Source organism: Bos indicus, chromosome 11 (genome assembly GCF_029378745.1).
Source record: "Bos indicus isolate NIAB-ARS_2022 breed Sahiwal x Tharparkar chromosome 11, NIAB-ARS_B.indTharparkar_mat_pri_1.0, whole genome shotgun sequence".
In the NCBI taxonomy this organism is placed as follows: domain Eukaryota; kingdom Metazoa; phylum Chordata; class Mammalia; order Artiodactyla; family Bovidae; genus Bos; species Bos indicus.
In genome coordinates this window covers 90437906-90463894 of record NC_091770.1, presented here as the reverse complement: position 1 = coordinate 90463894, position 25989 = coordinate 90437906, and the positions used below count along the sequence as shown (strand labels likewise).

At 48.0% G+C, this 25989-nt stretch overlaps 1 long non-coding RNA gene across 1 annotated transcript in view; it reads left to right on the top strand.

Moving 5' to 3' along the window:
- Positions 1 to 15545: 15545 nt before the first annotated feature.
- Positions 15546 to 25989, top strand: part of LOC139185836 (uncharacterized) — an 82308-nt gene continuing 71864 nt past the window's right edge. The window contains exon 1 of the long non-coding RNA XR_011569419.1: positions 15546 to 15999. This is a non-coding gene — a long non-coding RNA (uncharacterized lncRNA). The remainder of the gene's footprint in view (positions 16000 to 25989) is intronic.

Sequence of the window (25989 nt, the reverse complement as noted above, 5' to 3'; positions counted from 1 at the left end):
GAGAGAGGCATTTGTATACATGACCTTGGTTCAAGGACAGATTTGCCCCGCTCCCTCCAGAAGGGAGTAATGGAAACTTAATACCAAAACACAGCAATTAGATTGGTTTATTTCTATAACGTCTTATGTACATTTTTCCTTGTTTATTAGATTTAAAATAGCTTTTTCTAGAATGTGGATCCATTTCTTCTGGGCAATTTTACTCTTTATCTGTCCTCACACAGTTCTCAAAGGACTCTCTCAGGTGATGCAACCCTAACATCTATTAATGGAAACCTCTTACACAGAATGAACCCATGCAAAGCCTGAAAAGTCATTTACCAAGCAGAACACATGCCCTAGTGAGTTTGTGAAGAGATGGAGTTTGGAGTTGGATGATGTCTAAATTTTCTTTTAGCTCTGAGACTATTATTCAGTGAAAGTTCCCTGGCTTCAAAAAGCCCAGCAAACATGACTCCCTGGACTGTACTTCTACCCTGCTTCCAGGGACTGAACAGCTCTGTGAGTCATTCAGATCAACATTCTTCTAGTTAATGCAGTTCTGTTCAACAGATACTCAGAATGTGCTATGAGCCCAGTACCGAGGACACAAAGTGAGAAAAACAGGCATAATCTCAGTTCCCATGGAGGTGACAGTTTCGAGGAGCAAATGTCACTCAAAGAACCACAATCAAAAGGACACCCATGAGAGTGCATAGACACAGTTGGAAGGAAAAGAACATGATTTCAGGCACCTCATTACCAAAGAGTCTGAGTCAGACTGGACAGTCAGGGAAGGATTCGTGGAGGAGGTGGTATTTGAGCCAAAATCTGGAGTAAGAGAATTTGACATGGGAAAGGGGAACATGAGAGATGAAACAGCTAAGCCCAAGGGGAAATTGTGACATTAAACAAAAAAATAAAAGCCTAGATAGAGGCCAGTGGTCCAGAGTAGAAAGGTGGAGAGAAGTGATGGACCTTCCCTAGTGCAGGAGCTGCTCACAGACTCAGAGATCAGGTGTTGACCCTAAAGGGTGGAGGAAGACACTGGAGGTTTCTAAGCTGAAGGTTAACAAAATTGGAGTTGAATTTGAAAGCATCAATTTGGCATCCACTTACCCAGAAACAACCAAACCTAAATAGTCTTTGTATCAATAGCCAGGAGATCAAACCAGTCAACCCTAAAGGAAATCAACCCTGAATACTCATTGGAAGGACTGATGCTGAAGCTGAAACTCCAATACTTTGGCCACCTGATGCAAAGAACCAACTCACTGGAAAAGACCCTGATGCTGGGAAAGATTGAAGGCAAAAGGAGAAGGGGATGGCAGTGGGTGAGATACTTAGTATCACCAACTCAATGGACATGAATTTGAGCAGACTCTGGGAGATAGTCAAGGACAGGAAAGCCTGGCATGCTGCAGTCCATGGGGTCACAGAAAGTCAGACATGACTTAGCGACTGAACAACAACTCTCTTTTACACTATCTTAGTAGATAATTCTCAGAAAATCTCCACTGCTAGGTGCCTGCTCTGTGTATCAGTGGCTGGGCTAATTAGCACATGATATCTTAGACCTAGTGGATACTACACACTGGGGTTTCCTGGCCATTTTGTGCAGAAGAGCCTCTTTGATTTCCTTGAAAAGTTAAAGTCATTGGGAAAAAGCCAGGAGACACAGAGAGGTGTCTGAACAGAGACTGTGTTTGGAGAAGAAATATAATTAACTAACAAGACTGAACAATGGAGTTTTGAGAGATGGGATGTGGGAAGAACAGCCCAGAAAGGTATCAGAAATCCAGTTTCCGATTAGATGGAACACAGAGCCACTTTGCACTTCTGTTTACTTGCTTATAAAATAGGATCTGTTCATTCACACTGCACCTATGCTCTTTCTTATTTTTAAACAATGCAGCCATGCACCAAATCCTGTGCTAAGCTCAAGGGATAAAAAAAAAAAGCATGGGGCTAGCCTTCAAGTTGGTTTTCCAGGTGGCTCAGTGGTAAAGAATCCACCTGCCAACGCAGGAGATGCTGGAGATTAGGTTCGATCCCTGGGTTGGGAAGACCCCTTGGAGTAGGAAATGGCAACTGGCTCCAGGATTTTATCTGGGAAATCCCAAGGACAGAGGACCACGGGGGTCCCAAAAGGGTCAGACATGACTGATAGACTGAGCACACACACAGCCTTCAAGTCACTGGTATTCTCCCTGGGGAGGCAAAAATCCAACATGTATCAAACCCTGACCCCCTTCTAGACCCTGGGCTTGGCGCTTTCACATGTGTTCCATTTTTTTGGTCCTGAGCACAACCAGGTGAGATCAGAGACCTCTTGGCTCCACTCTTACAAATGAGAAAACTGAGACTCAGAGAGAGGGGGGCCCTCGACCCAAGATCTGCAAGCGGCGGAGCCAAATGTCACATGCAGGTCGGTGCAATTCCAAGCCCCTCGTCCACCCCACCACAACACAGTGTGAGCAAGTCATGAGAGAGCAGACCGAGGAGTGTTTGCACTGAGGTATGTGGCAGGAATGAGGGCAGCAGGGTGCGGAGACACTAAGAATAGCCCCTCTGCCGCCATGCAGGGCTGTCCCCAGGATCACAGGCGCTGATGGACTTGAAAGTGCCCTGGACATTAAAAAGTGCCGTGTAAATAGAAGGGATTACTCTCACCCACACAACCGGATCTGCTAAGTGGAGGCTCTGAGTAACTCTCAGGGTGAGGTTGCAGGCTGGGATGGTGGCTATTTCATTCATTCTTTTCCAGGACTTTCTTGGCATTCGAGACACCACCGCAGGGGTGGGTCTGCCAGCCAGCAGTCCCACACTTTTTAAATGGAAGCCAAAACCTGACAGCTGTGTGGGGACATTCCTGGGCGCTGAGTGCTGGAATGACACTTAAGGTTTTTATCTCCAAGCCGAGAGGGAAAGGGTTGATCTAGTCTGGAGCGGTCCCAAGGAGCACCCTCTTTCTCTCCCTCCCCTGGGCCTGAGACCCCAGAACTCAGAATCAGAGTCCTCCAGTGATCAGCAATGTGCGCCCCCCGCCTCCACCCCCAGGCCCTCAGCTGTTTCTGGTGGGATTGCCTGGGTTGGGCTGAGTCACGTCTCTACCTTGCTGCTGAGGCGGGGTGGTGGGGCATGCTCAGGAATGGCTTGGGGACAAAGCCTGTTTAAGATTACAGGGGTTTTCCAGGCTGCCCTGGGTGGGGGCTGCGTGGATTATAAACAGCTGTGTTCAGTAGCCAGCGAGTGGCACCAGGGCTTTGTGACCCGGCTGGAGTCCTTGAGGAGACATCTGTGGCCAGGCTCAGGGCGGAAATTCTCACACTGACAGTCCTGGTGTTGTGGTTAGTGTGGGCACTGCCTGTCTGAATGTGTATTAGTGTGTGTCCCGGGGGAAGAGGGGAGGAAGACAGTGGGTGACAGTTTTGCTTTTCCCTTGTCAGGAGAATTACCCTCTCAAGGCAGACTCATATGCCAACTTCTGACACAAGGAATTTTATTTACTTATTTGCTTTTTTTTTTTTTTTTTTGAGATTTTTGTGACAAGAAGTAGAAAAGCAGAGAGATGGAGACAACTGAAAAAGAGAAAAGGCGGAACCAGAGGGTCAGGTGATGAGCATCTCAGTGCTGGGAGGAGAGGTGGAGGTGGAGACCTTCCTGACTTCCAGCCACGCGAGAAGAGACGTTTCTGAGGCCTATCAGAAAGACTCTGTGGTTTACACAACATTGTTGTTGTTCAGCTGCTAAGTCGTGTCCAGTTCTTTGCGACCCCATGGATGGCAGCACACCAGGCTTCCCTGTCCTTCACTGTCTCCCAGAGTTTGCTCAAGCTCATGTCCACTGTGTTGGTAGTGCCATCCAGCCATCTCATCCTCAGTCATCCCCTTCTCCTTCTGCCTTCAATCTTTTCTGGCATCGGGGTCTTTCCAATGAATTGGTTCTTCGCATCAGGTGGTCAAAGTATTGGAGCTTCAGCTTTAGCATCAGTCCTTCCAATGAATATTCAGGGTTGATTTCCTTTAGGGTTGACTGGTTTGATCTCCTTACTGTCCAAGGGACTCTCAAGAGTCTTCTTGCAGGTGGTGCTACTGGTAAAGAACCCACCTGCCAATGTAGGAGATGCGAGACACGGGGATTCAATTCCTGGGTCAGGAAGATGCCCTGGAGGAGGTCATAGAAATGCACTCCAATATTCTTGCCTGGAAAATCACATGGACAGAGGAGCCTGGTGGGCTACAGTCCATCGGGTTGCAAAGAGTCGGACACGACTGAAGTAACTTAGCATGCAATGAGAGTTTCAGGTTTTCAGGACTCCCATGTGGCACAATACCTACCAGGACTTGAAATACCTTTTCCAAAAAATGAGTCAGTCTAGATAAGCCACCTGAATATTAAATGCCAGATTTCTCTGAAAGAAAACTGCAGAAGCGTCATCCATGAAGGACCACAAATGTGCCTAACTTTGGACCTGGTATCCACACACATCATAGTTCCCGTCCACAGAAGCTCTGGCCTTTGGACCTGGTATCCACACACATCGTAGTTCCCGTCCACAGAAGCTCTGGCCTTGTGCTGATTTAAGAAAACCATGCAGCACTCTTTCATTTATATTTTTCTGAGGACCGTGGGGTCACAGACAAAAGGTTATTTTCATGTCTGTCTTCAGCACTATTATTTTAAGAAATTAATATCACCCACCTTATCTAGGAATGCTTTTAGGGTCATGACCTGACCCGAACCATGAATGAACCCCAAACTGAATGGAACCATATTAATTTGCAAAACCAGCCACTGAAACTGAAACCGTGTAGTGATTTTTAGCTGAAATGTACACTGAAACGACATCTTCTAAAAATGTGACTTGGCTTGATATATTTCGAAAGCTAATGAAGGGATGTAAAAATGTCTCTGACCGATGGGTCATCCAAGCCTTATTTGTAATATGAGTCAAAGCACATGCAGTGTGACTAAAATAATTAAAGAAGAGAAAAACCATGCAGGACCTTTGCCACGACTGAGCCATCGGCTTTCCAGACGGTTCTGCTGGGGAAAGTGAGGGTGGGGTGGGAGGCAGCCAAGGCTGGGAGGGGAACGGGGACTGAGGGAGCAAGGCTGAGCCTGGGAGTCAGGCTGGGAGGAGAGAAAGTGAAATAGTGAGTGGGGGACCTCTTCCTGGGGAGTTCAATGAACAGACTGAAGCCTTCTCTTAACGCTGATGAAAAAGGAACGTGCCAGATGGCAAGTGATCCTCACACTGATGACATAATTGAATTAGAAACTTGCCTTGGTCCACGCCACTTTGGGATACTGCTTTTAGTTTAAAGCACAGCTTTGTGGTGGTAGGTCCAGATTGGGGATGCAGGGTCAGAGAGGATAAAGAAAGAAAGAATCTAGAAGGACTTCCCTTGTCTCTTGCACGAAGGACTCCCTGAGAAAGCAGCCCCCGAAGGCCCTGATTCCTCTGAGGTCCCTGCCCCCAAGCCCAGGCCTCCAGATTCACCGTCATGTCCATCCTGTCTTAGCCTCGCCCATCTGTGGACAGACAAATGACTGTATGAATGCCCCAAATACTCTCCTTGCTCTTCCATCCTCCTCTTTGCACCATGCCATGCCAGCCTGAAATGCATTCATTCAGGGTCCTTTTCCCCTGGGTCACAGGCCCTGACTCTCCATCTCCATCTCCATCTCATTCTAATTCCTCCATTCCCTTGCTTGGGTGTTTGTATACTTGGTCTCCCAGTTGTGTCTGACTCTTGAGACCCCATGGGGCCCTCTAGGCTCCTCTGTCCATGGGATTTCCCAGGCAAGAATACTGGAGTGGGTTGCCATTTCCTTCTCCAGGACACCTTCCCAAACCAGGGATCGAACTCACACCTCTTGTGTCTCATGCCTTGGCAGGCAGATTCTTTACCACTGTGCCACCTGGGAAGCCCTCATTCTCTTGCTTAGCTGCTTTGAAATAATCCTTTTCCTTCAAATACCTTCTACTTGAATTATCATCTTATCTTTCCTTTTACTTTAATAGTTGTATTCACTTCCTAGGGTTGTCTTAACCATGGTTTACAAAGCATTCGGCCTAAAACAGCAGCAATTTATTTTCTTCCAGTTTTGGAAGCTAGAAGCCCCAAACTGAGATGCTTGTAAGGTTGTGCCCCTCTCTTAAATTTTAGAAAAATGGCATGTGTTGAATTCTGTTCCCCCAAATTCACATGCTGAAGTCCTAATGTCCAGTTCCTCGGAATGTGACTTTGTAACTTAATTTGGAAATAGGTTCATTGTAGAGGTAATTAGCTAAGATGAGGTTATACTAGAGCTGGTGTCCTTGTGAAAGGGGGATGAGGGGACACAGCAGAAGCCCAGGGAGAATAGCAAGTGAGGATGAAGCCAGAGAGCGGAGTCATGCATCTAGAGGGAATATGAGACAGTGCCAGCAAATGACCAGTATCGGGAGAGAGGCAGGAACTGACCCTTCTCCTCCCTGAGAACCTTCAGAGGGACCATGGTCCCCCAGCATCAGACTTTCTCCTCCAGAATTGAGACAACAACTGCCCATTACTGAAGCCATCAACTGGTAGTACTTTGTCCTGGCTGCCTGAGCAGACATGGGGAGACCCCTTCCCCGCCTCCCCCAGCTCTGCTGACTGCCAGCCATCCTGAGCACCCCCTGGTTTGCAGCCGCCCCCTCTGAGCCCTGCCTCATCATCACACAGGTTTCTCCTGTAGCTCTGGGTCTACATTTCCCTCCTCTTATGAGTCATCTCGGAGAAGGCAATGGCACCCCACTCTAGTACTCTTGCCTAGAAAATCCCATGGACAGAGGAGCCTGGTAGGCTACAGTCCATGGGATCGCTAAGAGTCGGACATGACTGAGCGACTTCACTTTCACTTTTCACTTTCACGCATTGGAGAAGGAAACGGCAACCCACTCCAGTGTTCTTGCCTGGAGAATCCCAGGGACGGGGGAGCCTGGTAGGCTACCGTCTATGGGGTCACACAGAGTCGGACACGACTGAAGTGACTTAGCATAGCATAGCATAGCATGAGTCATCTTGGCTGAGTGCCACCCTAATGGCTTTGTCTTAGCCTAATTCCATCTGCTAAGACTCTATTTTCAAATCAGATCACATTCACAGGTGCTGAGGGTGAGGACTCTTTCTGGGGGACACAATGCAATCCAGACTCCTTGAATGGGTTAAGCACACTCCTAGTTTCTTCCTCAGAACCTGGTTACTCTTCATCTTTTCAATGCAAAGTGCATCCTGCTGCAGACACCCCGAACTGGGATCATACCACTTTCCTCTTCACCATCTTAATCTCCGATGTTCTATTTTCTTCCTTTCCCTGACCTTGATGAGATTGCCTCCCAACCACTTTGGAGCAGACTTCCCACTTTTCTGATTTCCTGGGCCTTCTGTTGTGGGCCTGCTCCCCAGGCCTGGCACTCAGAGCACTGGTGATTCAAGCGGTATCTGCCTGCCTCTCCTCCATCCTCCCCTCCTTTGTCCTCCTGCCCCTCCTCCTTCCTCCCTCTCCTCCTCCATCCTCCCTCCCTCTCCTCCATCCTCCCTCCCTTCCTCCCTCCTCCCACTCCTCCTCCATCCTCCCTCCCTCTCTTCCATCCTCCCTTCCCTCTGTCCTCCCTCTCCTCCTTCCTCCTTCCTCCCCTCCATTTTCTGAGCATGGAGACCGTGTGATTTAGGCACCGGCAGTCCTCACACAGAATAAACATGCAGCAGCTCTTGAAGGAAAGAACAAAGACTTGAATGAATGGGACCTTGTGAATTTTCAGTAAGGGAGAATGACACAGCCTCGACTTGTGGTCTCTTTATCCCACCTTGAGAGATGGGCCCAGTGAGGCACTCATCATGTTCTGCTCGGTTGCACCCCAAGGTAAAGAAAGGAACAACCATGGAGTGTTGTGGAGAAAGGAACTGGGGGCTGTGGACACAGGCTGATCACTGCCCCCTCTCCCTAGGATGTGTGGGTGATGTTTCAGCGGGGGCTGGGGTCCAAGAACCTGCCCACCAGTGGCGGCTCTCAGAGTCCTTGTCTGACTGTGAAATGAATGAACATCAAGGATAAATGTCCTCCTTCACAGGGACATGACAGGGACAAATAGAATATTCTTACTTCTCTAGTGGAGACATTTAAATCCTAGCATAAAAGACTAGAAATAAAAACATCATAATGTGGGCAATAAGAAAACATCTTGAATCTGGACAGGAACAAGGGCGGGCTGCACCTACCAGCCAGGAGGGGTTTTGCAACTGCCCTGGGCTCCCCATTCAGCAGACCACACCCCCCCCCCCCCGCCCCCAGTGCAGGTGTGAACAGGTATGCTGTCTACTCGGATGGAATTCAAAACCTTCACTTCACATGAAGGAACTTTGAGCCTGAGAGGATTCAAAACAATGTCTTTAAAGTTATATGGAGACAGTCTCATTGTGAGAGCCCTTCTCTGAAACAGGAAAGTGGGATGGTTTTACAAGAGGCACCATGCCACCCAGGTCCTTTTGACATTGGCTTGTGCAGTTAAAGAAATGACATGATTTGGGTAATTGAAAATTTGCAAAGACCATGATAGAATAGTAAAAATGAGTAATAATGGGTTGTTTCAATTTCTTCTCATTTTCAATTCAGAGCAGGAAATGAGACAGCACATTAGGTCAATGGTTATGAACTAATTAAGGGGCAAACTAAAAGCAATTTCATTTTTAAATAGGTTATGCACGGAATATGCAATACCTTACAAGTCTGTCCACTTACAGGCTTACAGCTTGGTTTCTAGGGCAGATAGCATGGGTTTCCATGGGTTCTTTCACTTATTAGCTGTGTAATATCAGGCAGTTTACCCCAACTCTTTGGATCTGGATTTGTTCATCTGTACTATATACACCTCACAGACTCTCGTGAAAATGTTACTGTATGGCTCATGTCAGCATCCTTTCTGCAGAGCTGGCTGGAGATCTGTGTGTGATATTTTTAATCAGCATCTGACTTCAGACTGGGGGAAGCCAGAAAGGAAAACATCTCACTAAAAATTAAAATCAGCTGGTTGGGACCTCACCCCTAGATTCCAGCATTCCTTGCTTTGCCACGTTAAGCTGTTCATTAAATATTCATGGGCACTGTTCATCTCTGAATCTACCTGGTAACCCTGGAGGAAAAAGCACATCCTGTGTCCTTTGAAAGGTTACCCCAAGCTAACGGACATGCTTGGATGCTGGTGGTGGGCAATCGAAGAGCAGGCGATGACGGAATGAGGAATGAGGGAGGCTGGAAAAAAGGCAGGTCAATTCAAGGGCAGGACCTGGCTTCTGAGCCACGTCAGCCAGAAGCCTGCCTTGGGCTACTTAGACCCAGAATCTCTCTGTGTTGTCACGCGGGTGGGAAGTGCACCTCGCCCCAGGAGCCCCTGACTGAGATCACAGGAGGGGTGCCTAGAAAGCACACAGGACTTTTCCTGCAGCCTACTTGCAAACTCCACAGTTTCTCAAAAAGACTAGATCAGCAGATTCTATCTTCACAAAGATGACCTCATCAACACAGAAACCATTTGTATCTATAAAAGGCAGAGTAACTGGTAACTACCAAAGTGAAATATTTTTGCTGCCTGTTTGAGGTTTCTTTATGTCTTGTCCTAATGGATTCCAGTAAGAAATGATGGTGAAATAGGGTCCAGAGCGCATGAGTGGTGACATGCTTTGTGCTCCAATTACTCAACTTAAGATCTTTACAGTTTGCATTGCACAGTGATTCGCACCTCAAAAAGGTCGTTTGCCAGGGCTGTTTCATCTCATTCATGTTAGAGGATCATTTTGCCTTTAAGAGAGAATTGGTGAGAGAGTGACCTGAAATAATATTTGCACCACAGGAGGAGAGTCCCTTTCCAATTTTCAGCAAGGAAACTGACTCAGATCAGGGAAGGAAGTGTGGGGCGGGTCCCAAAGCATGTGTTCTCTGCCAGACCCTCCCTGAATGAACGGCCTGGCATATGGATCCTGGGCGAACAGCCCTCAGTGGTGGGTTTTACAGTGTTTTATTTAATGGATGAGGAAACTGAGATTGACACAGGTTAAGCAATAGGGCAAGGCTCTATGATTAGTTGATAGAAGAACTGGCATTTAAACTTCAGTTTTCTAGCTATATATGTGGTTTTGCTTAAATGATACTGAGAGACATATCAATGTAGCCTACTTATAAAAAGTATTTTCATGGGCTAGGCATAATAGCATATCTGACCAAAAAGAGAAAATAATTTCTAAAAGCAGACTGAGGTTGATGACTCTTGTGTCTTGCTGTTACCTGGAGGATGAAAGCACAGATTTTGTATTATGCAGGACTGGGTGTCCTTCTTCATCCTTTGCTTCCATGGCAAAGTCACAGGAATAGAGAAGAGCAGGGGAAGCATGGACCAGGAGAAAGAAGATGGATGATTTGACCCACTGACTGTGCAGCTTGGTGAAGGTGGCCTGGTTCTGGAGAAGGAGAAGGACCTGGAGAAATATCAACAACCTCAGATATGCAGTTACACCAGTCTAATGGCAGGAAGTGAAGAGAAACTAGAGTCTCTTGATGAGGGTGAAAGAGGCACCATCAGCTGGTGGCAGGAGACTTTTCAGAGGCACCCAGTTCACTGGAGCATTGCTTTCTAATACTCTAGAGATGCCACTTTGCTGACAAAGGTCCACGTAGTCAAAGCTATGGTTTTACCAGTAGTCATGTATGGATGCGAGAGTTGGACCATAAAGAAGGTTGAGAGCCAAAGAATTGATGTTTTCGAACTGTGGTTCTGAAGAAGATTCTTGAGAGTCCCTTGGACTGCAAAGAGATCAGACCAGCCCATTCTAAAGGAAATCAACCCTGAATATTCACTGGAAAGCCTGATGAAACTGAAACTCCAATATTTTGGCCACCTGATGTGAAGAACTGACTCATGGAACAGATCCTGATGCTGAGAAAGGTTGAAGGCAAAAGGAGAAGTGGGGGTCAGAGGAGGGGCTGGTTAAATAGCATCACCAACTTAATGAACACAACTTTGAGCAAACTCTGGGAGAGAGTGGAAGCCTGGAGTGCTGCAGTGCGTGGGATTGCAAAGAGTCAAACGTGACTTAGTGATGGAGCAACACCACCACCAAAAGGTTTGTCATAGCTTTCCTTCCAAGGAGCAGCTGCTAAGTTGCTTCAGTCGTGTCTGACTCTGTGTGACCCCAGAGATGGCAGCCCACCCGTCCCTGGGGTTCTCCAGGCAAGAACACTGGAGTGGGTTGCCATTTCCTTCTCCAATGCATGAAAATGAAAAGTGAAAGTGAAGTCGCTCAGTCGTGTCCGACTCTTAGTGACCCCATGGACTGCAGCCTACCAGGCTCCTCCGTCCATGGGATTTTCCAGGCAGGAGCAAGTGTCTCTTAATTTTATGGCTGCAGTCATCATCTGCGGTGATTTTGGAGCCCCACAAAATAACATTTGCCACAGTTTCCATTTTTCCCCCTTCTATTTGCCGTGAAATGATGGGACCAAATGCCATGATCTTAGTTTTTTGAATGTTGAGTTTCACGCCAGCTTTTTCTCCCTCATCAAGAGACTCTTTAGTTCCTCTTCACTTCCTGCCATTAGACTGGTATCATTGTATATCTGAGGTTGTTGATATTTCTCATAGCCACTGTCAACATGCAGAAAGTTATCAAACCCATGTGATATGGCTCAGGTGACTCTGGCTGTGTGACAAATCACCCCAGAGCTGTGTGTTTTGAAACAATGATCACATCCATTCCACTCACAGACCTGAAACTTGGGTGGGACTTGATGGAGGTAAGGCTCCTTTGCTGCTTGAAGGCTGGCATCATTGAGAAGCTCACCCCCTCAGGTCTGGTGACCAATGTGGTCACTGGCTACAGTCTCAGCTGGGTCTTTCGACCAGGACCCCTGCGTGGTACCTAGCCATGTCACCTGAGCTTCACCACAATATGGTGCCCAGGTTCCCAGGTCAGGGTCTCAAGGTTCAGAGGGCCAAGCAAAGCAGTCCTACTTTTTATGAGCTTGCCTCTTGAGTCACATGGTGTCACCTCTGTCACATTCAATTAGAAGTGAGTTACTAACTCCAACATGTATTCAAAAGGAGATGAGTTGGACTCCACGTGTTAGGAGTGGAGTGCCAAAGGACTTAGAAGCATGTCTTTAAAATCATCACAAATATTCCCTCTGTATAAGAGAGGAACACCCACCCTGGAACCCCTTGGTCTTCCTCCTGCCACTAGGATATTCTTACTTTTCTCATTTCGTGTCCTATCTTTTCTAGAATGTTAGCTACATGAGATGATATCAATTTCACTCAATATCAAATTATGAATATATAGCACACTGTCTAAATATTTTCTGCATAAATAGTATTTTACTGCACTCACTTGTTTACTATATTTTCTTATCCTACCATTGCCCGAAGGCTTGAGCTGTGTTTTATGTAGCTTCATAATCCATTCTCCAGGCATGATAGGGTATAATACAGAGCGAGAACAACAGCTACTTGTGACAGAAATTAATCAGTGCATGGTGACAATTGCCTTTGTTATCTGTGCATATATGTGATATTTGTGTGGAGGTGTTTTTGAAAGTCTTTTTATTTGTCTGCTAGCTTCCGTGAGAACAGACATTTATTTTTCCTGCAACTCTTCATTCAACTCTAGGAAAGTATTTAGTACATAGATAACACATTGGCTTCCCTTGTGGCTCAGCTGGCAAAGAATCCCCCTGCAATGTGGGAGACTGGGGTTCAATCCCTGGGTTGGGAAGATCCCCTGGAGAATGGAAAGGCTATCGATTCCAGTATTCTGGCCTGGAGAATTCCATGGACTGTAAAGTCCTGCCTTTCACTTCACTAACATATAAAGGAGAAAAGGAAAGATATACCCATCTGAATGCAGAGTTCCGAAGAATAGCAGGGAGAGATAAGAAAGCCTTCCTCAGCGATCAATGCAAAGAAATAGAGGAAAACAATAGAATGGGGAATACTAGAGATCTCTTCAAGAAAATTAGAGATACCAAAGGAACATTTCATGCAAAGATGGGCACAATAAAGGACAGAAGTGGTATGGACATAACAGAAGCAGAAGATAATAAGAAGAGGTGGCAAGAATACACAGAAGAACTACACAAAAAAGATCTACATGACCCAGATAATCACAATGGTATGATCACTCACCTAGAGCCAGACATCCTCGAATGTGAAGTCAAGTGGGCCTGAGGAGGCATCACTATGAACAAAGCTAGTGGAGGTGATGGAATTCTAATTGAACTATTTCAAATCTTAAAAGGTGATGCTGTGAAAGTGCTTCACTCAATATGCCAGAAAATCTGCAAAACTCAGCAGCGGCCACAGGACTGGAAAAGGTCAGTTTTCATTCCAACCCCAAAGAAAGGCAATGCTAAAGAATGCTCAAACTACCGCACAATTGCACTCATCTCACACGCTAGCAAAGTCATGCTCAAAATTCTCCAAGCTAGGCTTCAACAGTATGCGAACCGTGAACTTCCAGATGTTCAAGTTTTTTTTAGAAAAGGCAGAAGAACCAGAGATTAAATTGCCAACATCCACTGGATCATCAAAAAAGCAAGAGAGTTCCAGAAAAACATCTACTTTTGCTTTATTAACTATGCCAAAGCCTTTGACTGTGTGAATCACAAAAAACTGTGGCAAATTCTGAAGGAGATGGGAATACCAGACCACCTGACCTGCCTCCTGATAAATCTGTATACAGGTCAAGAAGCAACAGTTAGAACTGGACATGGAACAACAGACTGGTTCCAAACTGGGAAAGGAGTACGTCAAGGCTGTGTATTGTCATCCTACTTATTTAACTTCTATGCAGAGTACATCATGAGAAATGCTGGACTGGAAGAAGCACAAGCTGGACTCAAGATTGCCGGGAGAAATATCAATAATCTCAGATACTTAGATGACACCACCCTTATGGCTGAAATTGAAGAACTAAAGAGCCTCTTGATGGAAGTGAGAGAGGAGAGTGAAAAAGTTGGCTGAAGACTCAACATTCAGAAAACAAAGATCATGGCATCTGTTCCCATCACTTCATGGCAAATAATGGAAACAGTGAGAGACTTTATTTTTGGGGAGTTCCAAAATCACTGCAGATGGTGACTGCAGCCATGAAATTAAAAGATGCTTGCTCCTTGGAATAAAAGCTATGACCAACCTAGACAGCATGTTAAAAAACAGAGACATTTCTTTACCAATAAAGGTCCATCTAGTCAAAGCTATGGTTTTTCCAGTAGTCATGTATGGATGTGAGAGTTGGACCATAAAGAAAGCCGAGCTCTGAAGAATCGATGCCTTCAAATTGTGGTGCTGGAGAAGACTCTTGAGAGTCCACTGGATAGCAAGAAGATCAAATGACTCTATCCTAAAGGACATCAACCCTGAATATTCATTGGAAGGACAGATGCTGAAGCTCCAATACTTTGGCCACCTGATGCGAAGAGCTGACTCATTTGAAAAGACCCTGATGCTGGGAATGATTGAAGGTGAGAGGAGAAGGGGATGGCAGAGGATGAGACGGTTGGATGGCATCACTGACGGGAAGGACATGAGTTTGAACAGGCTCCGGGAGATGATGAAGGACAGGGAGGCCTGGTGTGCTGGAGTGCATGGGGTCACAAAGAGTAGGAAGTGACTTTATAACTGAATAACCATAAAGGTAGCTGGGGAAGAGCCGGGTTGACCGTGGCGAAGAGTAATAAAGACAGGTCACAATGACGTGGAGTGAATCCTGTTCATGGTGGTTTTGCATGCGTCAGCTCATTCAGTTCATACAGCACCTGGATCAGCCCAGCGTCAGGCAGTGCTTTCCTGTCATGTAGACGAGGACGCTGATGCATCTACGTCTTCCAAGTTCTGGCGGAGTCACAGAGCTCAGAAGGGTGAGTGACTTGAAATCTGTAAGTCTTCAGTAACTCCAGTGATTGCCCATCTGTTGGCCATGCTGCCTTGAAAGCTACAAGAAGATGGCTTTTAAGGAAAGCTATTATAAGGGTGACGCTGAAGGGACTTTGGCAACCCACTAGCCTAACTGCTTGCAAGCCTGTGTGCACAGTGCAGCCCGAGAACCACGTCACCGGCATGAATCTGCACAGTTCAGTGACTATTAGAACTGGCACTGGGACCCAGGTCCCCCTGGTCTCAGGTCTATGCCCCTCTTCTGTGTCTCTCACGTTCCTCCAATAACATAATCCCTATTCTAATGTGCATTATTAATTTCCTATGTGGTTTCACTTTAAAAAATACCATGTCTCCCCAGTCAACCATATCCTCTCCATATGGAGTTTAAACTCATATAAATCAAATGAGAACATGACATGCAGGAATGAAGGAATGACTGCTGGATTTTTTTTTTTTTAAGATTAAAATGACTTCGATGAATAGGTATTTATGGGAAAACACTAGAATCTTGACACATACCTTAATGCTGAAAACATATTTTATTGGCTTCATAAATAAAGGGGAGGAACTTTAACAGAAGCCTTGGAATTAATCGTGGCTGAACACGATGATTTCTTGGCTGGCATCTTTTGCAGGGGATGGGTTGTGAACCCCTGCATGGCTGGAGCCCTGGCAGAGAGCAGACCGGGCGTCAGAGCAGTGGCATCACAGAAGCCTGCATCTTGGAGACACGTGAGGGCTCAGAGCTTGGGGACGAGACAGTTAATGCCTCCCCGTGCGAGCGAGTTATATCACACAGCGCCAGTGCGAGGTCAGCAGTCTGGCTGGAGCCCGGACGGGGCTGAGTGTGCCAAGCGATGCCAGGCACCCAGGCAGCCCTGGAGAGGGTTTCCACATCTAGGTTTTGTTCCGCAGCTTGGAAGAGGCTTTGACGATCGCTTGGAGAAGGGAAATGTGAAGCTGCATCTGTGATTCCCAGACCAGCCACTTTGGAGCACGGACCTCTCCCAGCTGGAGCCCACTGCTGCTGGGACAAAGGGAGCCTGGGCTGAGACCCAGCTCAGGTGAGACCGTCCGCGGGCTTTGAGGTCCTGTCTCTGCCGTGTTAGGAGAGCGGAAGTCAGTCTGCTGGGACTGGATGCTGCCATCAGGCAGATTGATGGCTGAATGCTGTTGCCTTTTCTCTAATTCCTTTTTAAGAAGCGTGAGCTAGTCCGACGATGCATTTTGGTCAGAAAGCCACCTCTAAGATTGGGGAGCTGGTTTCCTAAAGAATCCAGCAGCTGGGGGATTCTGGCTCAGGCTCTCAGAGGTGTCAGCAGCAGACCAGAGTCGGATTAGCTCGTCCCCAGAGGCGATTTCTCCATGGCGCCCCCAGATTAATACTGGGATGGTGGCGACACAATATGCCAGGGGACCTGGGGTGCTGACTTCTAACTCAGAACCCGCCCTGGGGTTACCAGGGAACTATGTGGTCTTGGGAAAGATCATGTAACCACTTGGCATTTCAATTCTTCACTGAAAAACGTGATTAAATATTTGCTGCAACAGGTTTGCGCTCCTTGGGGTCAGAATTGTGTCCTGTTTACCTTTGTGTCCTGAGTCCTTGGCACAGGATCTGGTGAGCAGAGCGCCTAAAAATTATGCACTGGCTATCACAGTGGTTTAAAATAGAAAACAGCAACAAAATATGGGTGTGAACCTGTAAAGGCCATGGAGCCTAGGTTATCATCGCAGGGAATCCAGTTAGCCATTCAGATCCTTTGCAGAATGAAGGAACAGAGCAAAATCATGTGTGCTGATGTTGCCATGAATTGAGATCTGATCAGCCATGAGGCTAGGGTGGGCGCCCGGTTGGTTCCCCGGCCCAGGTGGCCTGTGCTTTGGGTGAAGTGAGATCCCGGTGACAGATCTCAGAGACAGATGTAGGAATGAGCCTGGGACTTTGGGGGCCAGTCTGCATGAAGCCTAGCTACAAATGCCCAAAAAGTCCAATGACCTTGAGCCATACTCACGTTGGTGTCAGTCTCCAAGATGTCTGACCCACTGGGTGGGGCCTGTCATTGGGAAGCCCCGTGGCAAACAGGGTTCATATTGGACAGATACCTGCTTTCGATCGCCAGAAAAGCCCTCCAAATGGCACCTCTAGCTGAACTCTTGAAAAGGCAGGTATGACTGTTCCTTTCTTGGTTGACACTGTCAAGCCTCCTCTCTGCCTTTAGGGCTGTGTTCAGTCTTCCTCTTGTGACCACCAGGCTGATTCCAGCCTCCGAGACCTGTCTCCTGTTCCCCTGTGCCCTCTGGTCTCGTTTCCGGACCCTCTGCTCCATGCGGAGCCTGCTGTGTGCTCATGTTTTCCTGCTGGCTCTCTGGTGCTCCTGTCATCACATCTGTTTCTGCGGGACCCTCTGTCTGTAGCTGGCAGCCTGTACCACTTGTATTCTTTGCTTAAGACCAAGCTTAGCTGCGGCTTCCTCCAACAAGCTCTGGGGCTCGTTCAGGATCTTCTCTTCCTGCCCCAAAAGCATCCTGTGTTGTTTCTATTCCATTGCATTGCAATCACCCTGCTGGGGGACGGGGGACGTGACTTGGGCATCCTGGTGCACTCAGAGCCCGACCTGCAGTAGAGACAGCCCTGTCTGACCACATGTAGAAAGAAAGGCTGTCCACTTCTGGGAAAGGCTTCAGAGGCTTCCAAGATTTCTGTGGTTCTCCCCAGGATGGGAACCCAACAACAAGATCAGGGAACCAAAACAGGAATGCAGAGTCCAGACACCAGGACTGAGGGCATCAGAGGGGCCCTGGCTCAGAAAGCTGAGCAGGAGGGTTCACCGGGACCAGGGCACCAAGACCCTCCCATGGGGCTCCATGACTGCCAGCCTGGGTCCACCCTGGATGGGGACACTGAGGCACTGAGCTAAAGACCAAAGCTAGGTTGGAATGCTGGGGCGGGCAGTAATGGTCAAGCTGCATTGTCCCAAGTGTTCATACTTGCATCACTTGGCTCTCACAGGACCGTGCATTGCAGCGTGATGTGGGGGCATTTGCACAGAGAGACCTGTGAGACTCTGAATTTGTCCCCAAATCAAAATCCATGGCCCCCTGGTGTGGAAGGAAATGGGGCCACTCCTGCCCTGGGAATCTGGGTGCACAGGCAGACCCCTGGGCCCAGGAGCCGGGCACATTGAGAAAAAGCCCCTGAGTACCACTTCGCACAGAACTCACTAGGGGCAGGTTAAATAAAAACACACAGGTCACAAGCAGTGTCTGTGAGTCAGAAACTGCCTTGTGGCAAATATGTCTCAGACTGGTTTAGATGTGAAGGGACATTTTGGGGGTCAGGTAACCACGGGGATCAAAACACGATTTTGCTTCTGTTCCCAGCTGAATCTAGGGGTTCGATGAAGTCAACAGAAATCCACGGGTGTTTGTGTTTGTTTCGTTGTTTCTGCCCCCTCTCTCTCAGGTCTGCTTTTTTAATGAGATGGTTTCATTCACAAGCAAACAATGCCCAGAGGGCAGGGCAGAGGCTACCTCTGATAGTTCTAATTAGTAAGCTCCAAGACAGAAGACCTCTTTCCCCCAGAGTTCCAGAGAAATCCCAGTGTCCTTTGTGTGGCCTCATTTGGCTCCCAATTCCATTCTCCATTCATGGCTCAGACAGTAAGGAATCTGCTCTAGGGCAGGAGATCTGGATTCAGTCCCTGGGTGGGGAAGATCCCTTGGCGAAGGAAATGGCTACCCACTCCAGTATTCTTGCCTGGAGAACTCCATGAACAGAGGAGAGAGCTAAGGGTTTTTGTTTTTGTTTTTAATTGGAATATAGTTGCTTTACCGTGTTGTGTTGGTTTCTGCTGCATAACAAAATGAGTCAGCCGTAAGTCTATTTACCCCCTCCCTCTTGGACATCTCTCCAACGCCCCGCGTCCTGATCATCTTTTTTGCATGGCTAAGAAAACAAAAAATGAGATGAAAAGACAGCTCTCAGAATGGGAGATAATATTTGCAAACAAAGCAACTGACAAGGGATTAATCTCCAAAATATACAAATAGCCCATGCAGCTCAATATCAGAAAAACAACCCAATCAAAAATTGGGTGAAAGACTTCACCAGACATTTCTCCAAAGAAGACATACAGATGGCTAACACACACATGAAAAGATGCTCAACATCGCCCATTATTAGAGAAATGCAAATCAAAACTACTGGGAGGTATCATCTCACACCACTCAGAATGGTCATTAGGAAAAAATCTAGAAGCAAGAAACGCTGCAGAGGGTGTGGAGAAAAGGGAGCCTTCTTTCATTGTTGGTGGGAACGTGAATTGGTGCAGCCACGATGGAGAATAATACGGAGATTTCTTTAAAAAAAAAAAAAAAAACGCAATAAAACTACAATGCTGCTGCTGCTGCTGCTAAGTCACTTTAGTCGTGTCCGACTCTGTGTGACCCCACAGACGGCAGCCCACCAGGCTCCTCTGTCCCTGGGATTCTCCAGGCAAGAACACTGGAGTGGGTTGCCATTTCCTTCTCCAGTGCATGAAAGTGAAAAGTGAAAGTGAAGTCACTCAGTCGTGTCCGACTCTTCGCGGCAGCCTACTAGGCTCCTCTGCCCATGGGATTTTCCAGGCAAGTGTACTAGAATGGGGGTGCCATTGCCTTCTCCAAAAACTACAATATGATCCAGCAGTCCCACTACTGGGCATACACCTCAGAAAACCTTAATTCAAAAAGACATATGCACCCCAATGCTCACTGCAGCACTACTTACAATGTCAGGACAGGACATTTACAACAAGGCTTTGAGATTCTGAGTAAATCAGTGTAAGAGGTTATTTTCTATTTCTTTTCTGGACATTGGCCATTTTACTAATCAGTGAGATTGCTCAGAGGCTTCCCTGGTAGCTCAGCTGGTAAAGAATCTGCCTGTAACGCGGGAGGCCTGGGTTTGATCCCTAGGTTAGAAGATTGATTCCTGGATTGGGAAGATCCACTGGAAATGGGATAGGCTACCCATTCCAGTATTCTTGGGCTTCCCTGGTGGTTCAGCTGGTAGAGTATCCGCTTGCAATGTGGGATACCTGGGTTCCATCCCTGGGTTAGGAAGATACCCTGGAGAAGGGAAAGGCTACCCATTCCAGTACTCTGGCCTGGAGAATTCCATGGGCTGAGATTGCTCAGAGTCTAACTTCCATCTCCTATAAGTGCTTCAGTTGTGAAATGAATTTTCCACTCTGTAAAATGGTGTGGAATGTCCAAATTCAATTTAATTGTTATCGATTAATCCCGATTGATCTACTAACAGGCATTAAACCCCTCGATGGGTCACTGAAGGGCCTCTGGGAAGGGCAGGTGTTCACAGCCCCCATCCTAGACAAAGCCTTGATTCCCTTGGCAGAGAGACAATCCAGGTCTTTTGATGGAAGTTTTCTGGATAGTTTAAGGTGAAAACCAGAATACTTACTCTTCATCTAAGTTCAGTTTAAATATGCAACATAAGGGACTCTCTAAAGAGGACCCTCAGTTACCAACCTATTTGCATGACATGTGTGTGTGGCTCAGTCATGTCTGGCTCTTTGTAACCCCATCGACTGTAGCCCGACAGGCTCCTCCATCCATGGGATTTTCCCAGGCAAGAACACTGGGGAGGGCTGCCATTCCCTTCTCCAGGGGATCTTCCCAACCCAGGGGTCGAACCTCATCTCCTGCATTGGCAGGCAGATTCTTTACCACTGAGTCACCAGAGAAGCCCAATTTTCAAGATATTTTCAGTATAAAATGTGCACATTCATCCACATAAACACAGGACATGAGCGGGATCTTCTTGAACACCCTGTAGCTGGATATAATTTTTTTTGTTGTTATCTTTGGCTTAGCATTTATGAGATGTGTGCTTGGATGCTCTTGAGCCTCTCAACACCTTCCTTACTGAGTTCAAGATTCTGTGGCCCTTGGTTTGTGAATTAGGTGTGCGGACTATTCCTGTGACAGGAGGTGAAATTGAAGGCTCTTTTGCCCTGGACCTGACATAGAAAAGTTGTCCCGGGGAAGGTTGGTCCCTTCAGCTCAGAGGTGACAAACTCAAGTGGCCACACAGGTGAGGCTGACAGCAAGAAGGGGTGATGCCGGCCAGGTACAGGGGAGCAGGGGTTGCCTGTCCTGCCTGGGGGCTGACTTGCTGAAGACCCTGGTCCAGCATTGCAGGGAAGTCAGAATCTGAGCTTGGAGTCTCCTGGCCATGAGAGCCCCGTGCACCCAAACACCTTGGTGGGAGGGAGGGGTCTGAGGGCTCCAACTTTGTTACATCTGCTTGGTGCTCTCAACAGAACAGAGGCATCTCCTGCTGGGAGGCCCAGTCCCCAAACCCAGACCTAGAATGGCTTAGAAGTGGTTAGTGGTTAGAAGATACATAAACAGAATCAATTTGAACGAAAGCATCTTTAAAAGAAGTTTCAGCTCTGGTTTGCCTCAGGCCTCACCACTCCCTGCTGTCTTACCCCAGCTCCCAGGCCTGCATCTGTGCTTCCCCTCTTTTCCCTATAGGCGTCTTCACAGTGAGCTGTGTGTATAAACAGAGGGCTCCCGGGTGGCAATAGTGGTAAAGAATCTGCCTGCCAAGGCAGGAGATGCAAGAGACACAGGTTTGATCCCTGGATCAGAAGATCCCCTGGAGGAGGGAATAGCAACCCACTCCAGTATTCTTGCCTGAAAAGTTGCATGGACCAGAGCCCAGCGGGTACAGTCCACAGGTCGCAGGGTTGCAAAGAGTCAGATACAATTGAGTACGCACGCATAAACAGATGGGTGTTTTAGTTTCTTGTCTATTCGGGTGTGACTCACTGGAGATCTAGGGTTGAACCAAAAAATGCAGGACCAAAAATTGTTATAAATGACATCCTGTGGCCCACAGAGTGGGCCTTGGCCTTGGGAAGGGGGAGGGAATTACCTTTCCACCTGAACTTTCCCCTTCTGGTCTGTAACGTGCTAATTGTGATGTTGGAAACAAAATGCCTGAAGCGTGGATCACAGCACTCGATCCATAACAGGAACTCAGTGTATGAAACCTAATTATTGCTGCCATGAGCATTTTATGAGGAATATTTTTATTACAATAACCTACCTCACTGGACCCAAATACACAAATAGCCTTGGAGTCACTGCAGAAAGGCTTGTGTTCACAAGCTTACAGGGCTCCTCTGCCAGGGATTTCTTAGGACAAACACAATAGAGGCAAAATTCTAAAGCCCCAATTAAGTGGAAAAGGTCGCTTTTACCGTAACAATAGGGCAGAGCTAAGCAACAACAAAAAAAAAGCTACTTAGTTTGGCAACCTTTGTTCCAAAGAATCTTCTGAAGAAGCCCCCCTGGAACCTTCTGAATGGGGCCTGAGCCAGGCTTCTTAATCCCCTGCCCGTCTCACATAGGGTTAATTGAAAGCTGGGGAGGAGGGGGCGTCCCCTTTTGTGGCAGACGCTGGTCACAGAACAAAAACCAATCTCCAGGTTCCAAAGGGCTGCTTCCTCCGTCTCTGCGCTAAAACCACCCGGTGACCCCTTTTCCTTCTCGGCCCGGAGGGGTGGAGAGAAAGGTCAATCTTGCCAACACACCACATTTACTGGAAAAGGTGGGAAGCTCCACCTCAAGCTCCAAATTTGAACGCAGACCCCCCCACCACTGGTCAGACACTGTGGCCCTTCTTCGTCTGAGGGAGCCACAGACGTCCCTCTAGCTTGGGCCGCAGCTTGGCCTGGAGGCCTCCACTCCGCACCACCCCCAGCCCCACCCCCAAACAGCAGGTTGCACCCGGTAATTAAACCTCTGGGGCCCAGAGATTTTGGACTCCCGGTTTGGAGAAACATGACAGAAAACCCGCCCCCAGCTCCTCCTGCTAGCCTGTGGGAATTTTCTTTAGTTACACATGGCTTCCCAGGTAAACAAGCTTGGAAGAAAAAAAAAGTCACTGGCGGGAATTAAATTAGCACCTTAGCGTTGCTTGTAATGAAGCAGTCTGCTTAATGAGATGAGCATGAACTGATAAGGTTGAAAAACAGCAGAGTGTAGCCAAAAGTGGAGGCTTTGCTCCCGCTTTCATAGGTCCTTTGCGGAACATCCTTATTAAATACGATAACTTCTTAAATACGAAGGTGCTTTGTTTACAGTCAACAGGTTGGAGTCATACAGATCCGGCCCTTGTTACCGAAGGACCATGCTACAGGGGTGCACGCGTCCTCATTCTCTGGGCTCCCTTTCTGGAAACGCTCATGGTTCCACCGTCTGTCTGGGAGTCCGGTCTGAGGGTGAAGGAAGGCTCTGTAAGGCCACGCCCTGAACATTTAGGATGCGGGCAGTGCTGCTGAGGTCCACTCATCTGGGACTCCGACACGGCCTTTGGCACACACAGGCCAAGAGCTGTCGGGCATGTGGGGGGTGCAGTAACTCACCCGCGACCACAGACGGCACGTGACGGCGTCCAAGCTCAAGGGGAGCTCTGCTGATCAGAGCCGTGCTTCCAGCACAGACAAAGTCCCCCAGACTCCGTGCCCACATGGCACAGGAGTGTCCATGCTGTCACCGGCATCTGTGTCCAAGGAAAGAGACCGTCTTGCCTGACCTGGGGTTTGAGGTCCACTGTGAACGTGGAGTCTGCCCAGGCGTCCCTGAGGCTACAGTTTACAGATGGGCACTTTACCTCAGGAATAATCACGGGGCAAGTCTGCTGGTTGGGCTTCCCTGATAGCTCAGCTGGCAAAGAATCTGCCTGCAATGTAGGAGACCCCAGAGACCCCGGTTTGATTCCTGGGTCAGAAGATACGCTGGAGAAGGGATTGGCTACCCACTCCAAAATTCTTGGGCTTCCCTGGTGGCTCAGCTGGTAAAGAATCCGCCTGCAATGCCGGACACCTAGGTTTAATCGCTGGGTTGGGAAGATACCCTGGAGAAGGGAAAGGCGGCCCACTTCAGTATTCTGGCCTGGAGAATTCCATGGACTGTATAGTCCATGGGGTCGCAAAGAGTTGGACACGACTGAGCAACATTCACTTAATGTCTACTGGTCAGGGGAAGAAGGAAGGACACCTTCAAACATGTGCCGGGGATGGATGTGCAGGCTGCTCTCGCGAGACGTGTGTGTGTCCAGGGTCACCCTGTGGTCTTTCATGGGGGAGGCTGGGTCCCCTGGTATTCTTTCAAGGGTGGACGTGGGCAGCCCCCAGCCTGAAATCTGTCCTTCTAGGGACACAGAGGGAAGAAGGTGGGTGTCTCCAGCACCCTCCAGCACGTTCTGTAGAGACTTCCACATCAGCGTCAGCAGACAAAGCTAGTTGTTCAGACAGAGATAGTGATGGGAGAGGGGCTGTTTAGATGCCAGGTTCTTGGCGTTCGGAACCAGCGGTCACTACAGTGGCTGTGGTCGTAGAGGTTATGATAGCAGGAATAGAAGTAGGAGCTGACGGTCAGTGACTATTTACTCTATGTCCCAGAGTAAATGCTGGGATGCTCTTTATTTACCCGGATTTTCTATTTCTTACAAAAACCATAGAGGTAGTAGGGGTTTCATTTTCCCTGTGAACAGACGAGGGGTCTGTCAGTTAGAGAAATGAAACTCTTGGCCCAGGCACCACCCAGCCAGTAGCCAGGGCAGCTCTGGAGGATCCGTGTGTCCATGGCTCCCCATCTACCTTATCACAACACATCCTATTTTCTTGGGAGCAGAGGTCTTGGGGGAGAAAACACTGGGTGCGTGTGTGTGAGGCCGAGAGCACGGTGGATTCTAATGACCGCCTCATGAGTGATGGTTTCCCCAGCCTCCTTCGTCCCAGGCACAATTCAAACCCCTGGTCCAGCCAAGGGATCCTTGGTTCCATCTGAAACGAGCTGTGGGCAGGGACCTTGACTGGTGCTCCCCCTAGTGGCAGTCAGCAGAACTGCCCTGTTCCCTCTGGGCAAGCCCCTCCTTGACTTCATCTCTCAATAGACTGAAAGCTTCTTGAAGGCAAGGCCTCTCCAGCAGTTTACTGTCCACCGATGTCTTCTGAAAGCTGGGGGCACAGGGCATCGAACAAGGCACGGTGACTTTCTGTGAGCAGCTGTCGTCAAGGAGACAGAGGATAGGAACCCAGGCAGGACAAACACACAGACATCCGAGGACGGTTTTAGGAGCAGAGAAAGGAATGCCTGGCTCTGCCCAGGAGAAGTGATCTGAAAAGGCGATGAGGTGGGGAGCAGCATTGGGTCTCCACCTAATAAAGTCACATGCTTCAACAGGTGGGTTCCTGGGCAGCGGGGCAGGCCAGGGGGTGAAGCTATCAGAGCTAAAAAAAACCCCAGGGACGATGGAGTTGGTCTCAAGCACCGGGGGAGAGAGTGTGAGGAGACGGCAGGTGATTTTCCTGGCTGATGCATGCTCTTTACCATCTCCATTTAAAAAATTTTAGTCTTGGCTGTTCTGGGTCTTCGTTGCTATGCTTTTATCTAGCTGCAACAAGCAGGTGAAGTAAAAGTTGCTTCAGATCAGATCAGATCAGTTGCTCAATTGTGTCTGACTCTTTGTGACCCCATGAATCGCAGCACGCCAGGCCTCGCTGTCTATCACCAACTCCCGGAGTTCACTCAGACTCACGTCCATCGAGTCAGTGATGCCATCCAGCCATCTCATCCTCTGTCGTCCCCTTCTCCTCCTGCCCCCAACCCCTCCCAGCATCAGAGTCTTTTCCAATGAGTCAACTCTTCACATGAGGTAGCCAAAGTACTGGAGTTTCAGCTTTAGCATCATTCCTTCCAAAGAAATCCCAGGGCTGATCTCCTTCAGAATAGACTGGTTGGATCTCCTTGCAGTCCAAGGGACTCTCAAGAGTCTTCTCCAACACCACAGTTCAAAAGCATCAATTCTTCGGCGCTCAGCCTTCTTCACAGTCCAACTCTCACATCCATACATGACCACAGGAAAACCCATAGCCTTGACTAGACAAACCTTTGTTGGCAAAGTACTGTCTCTGCTTTTGAATATGCTATCTAGGTTGGTCATAACTCTCCTTCCAAGGAGTGTCTTTTAATTT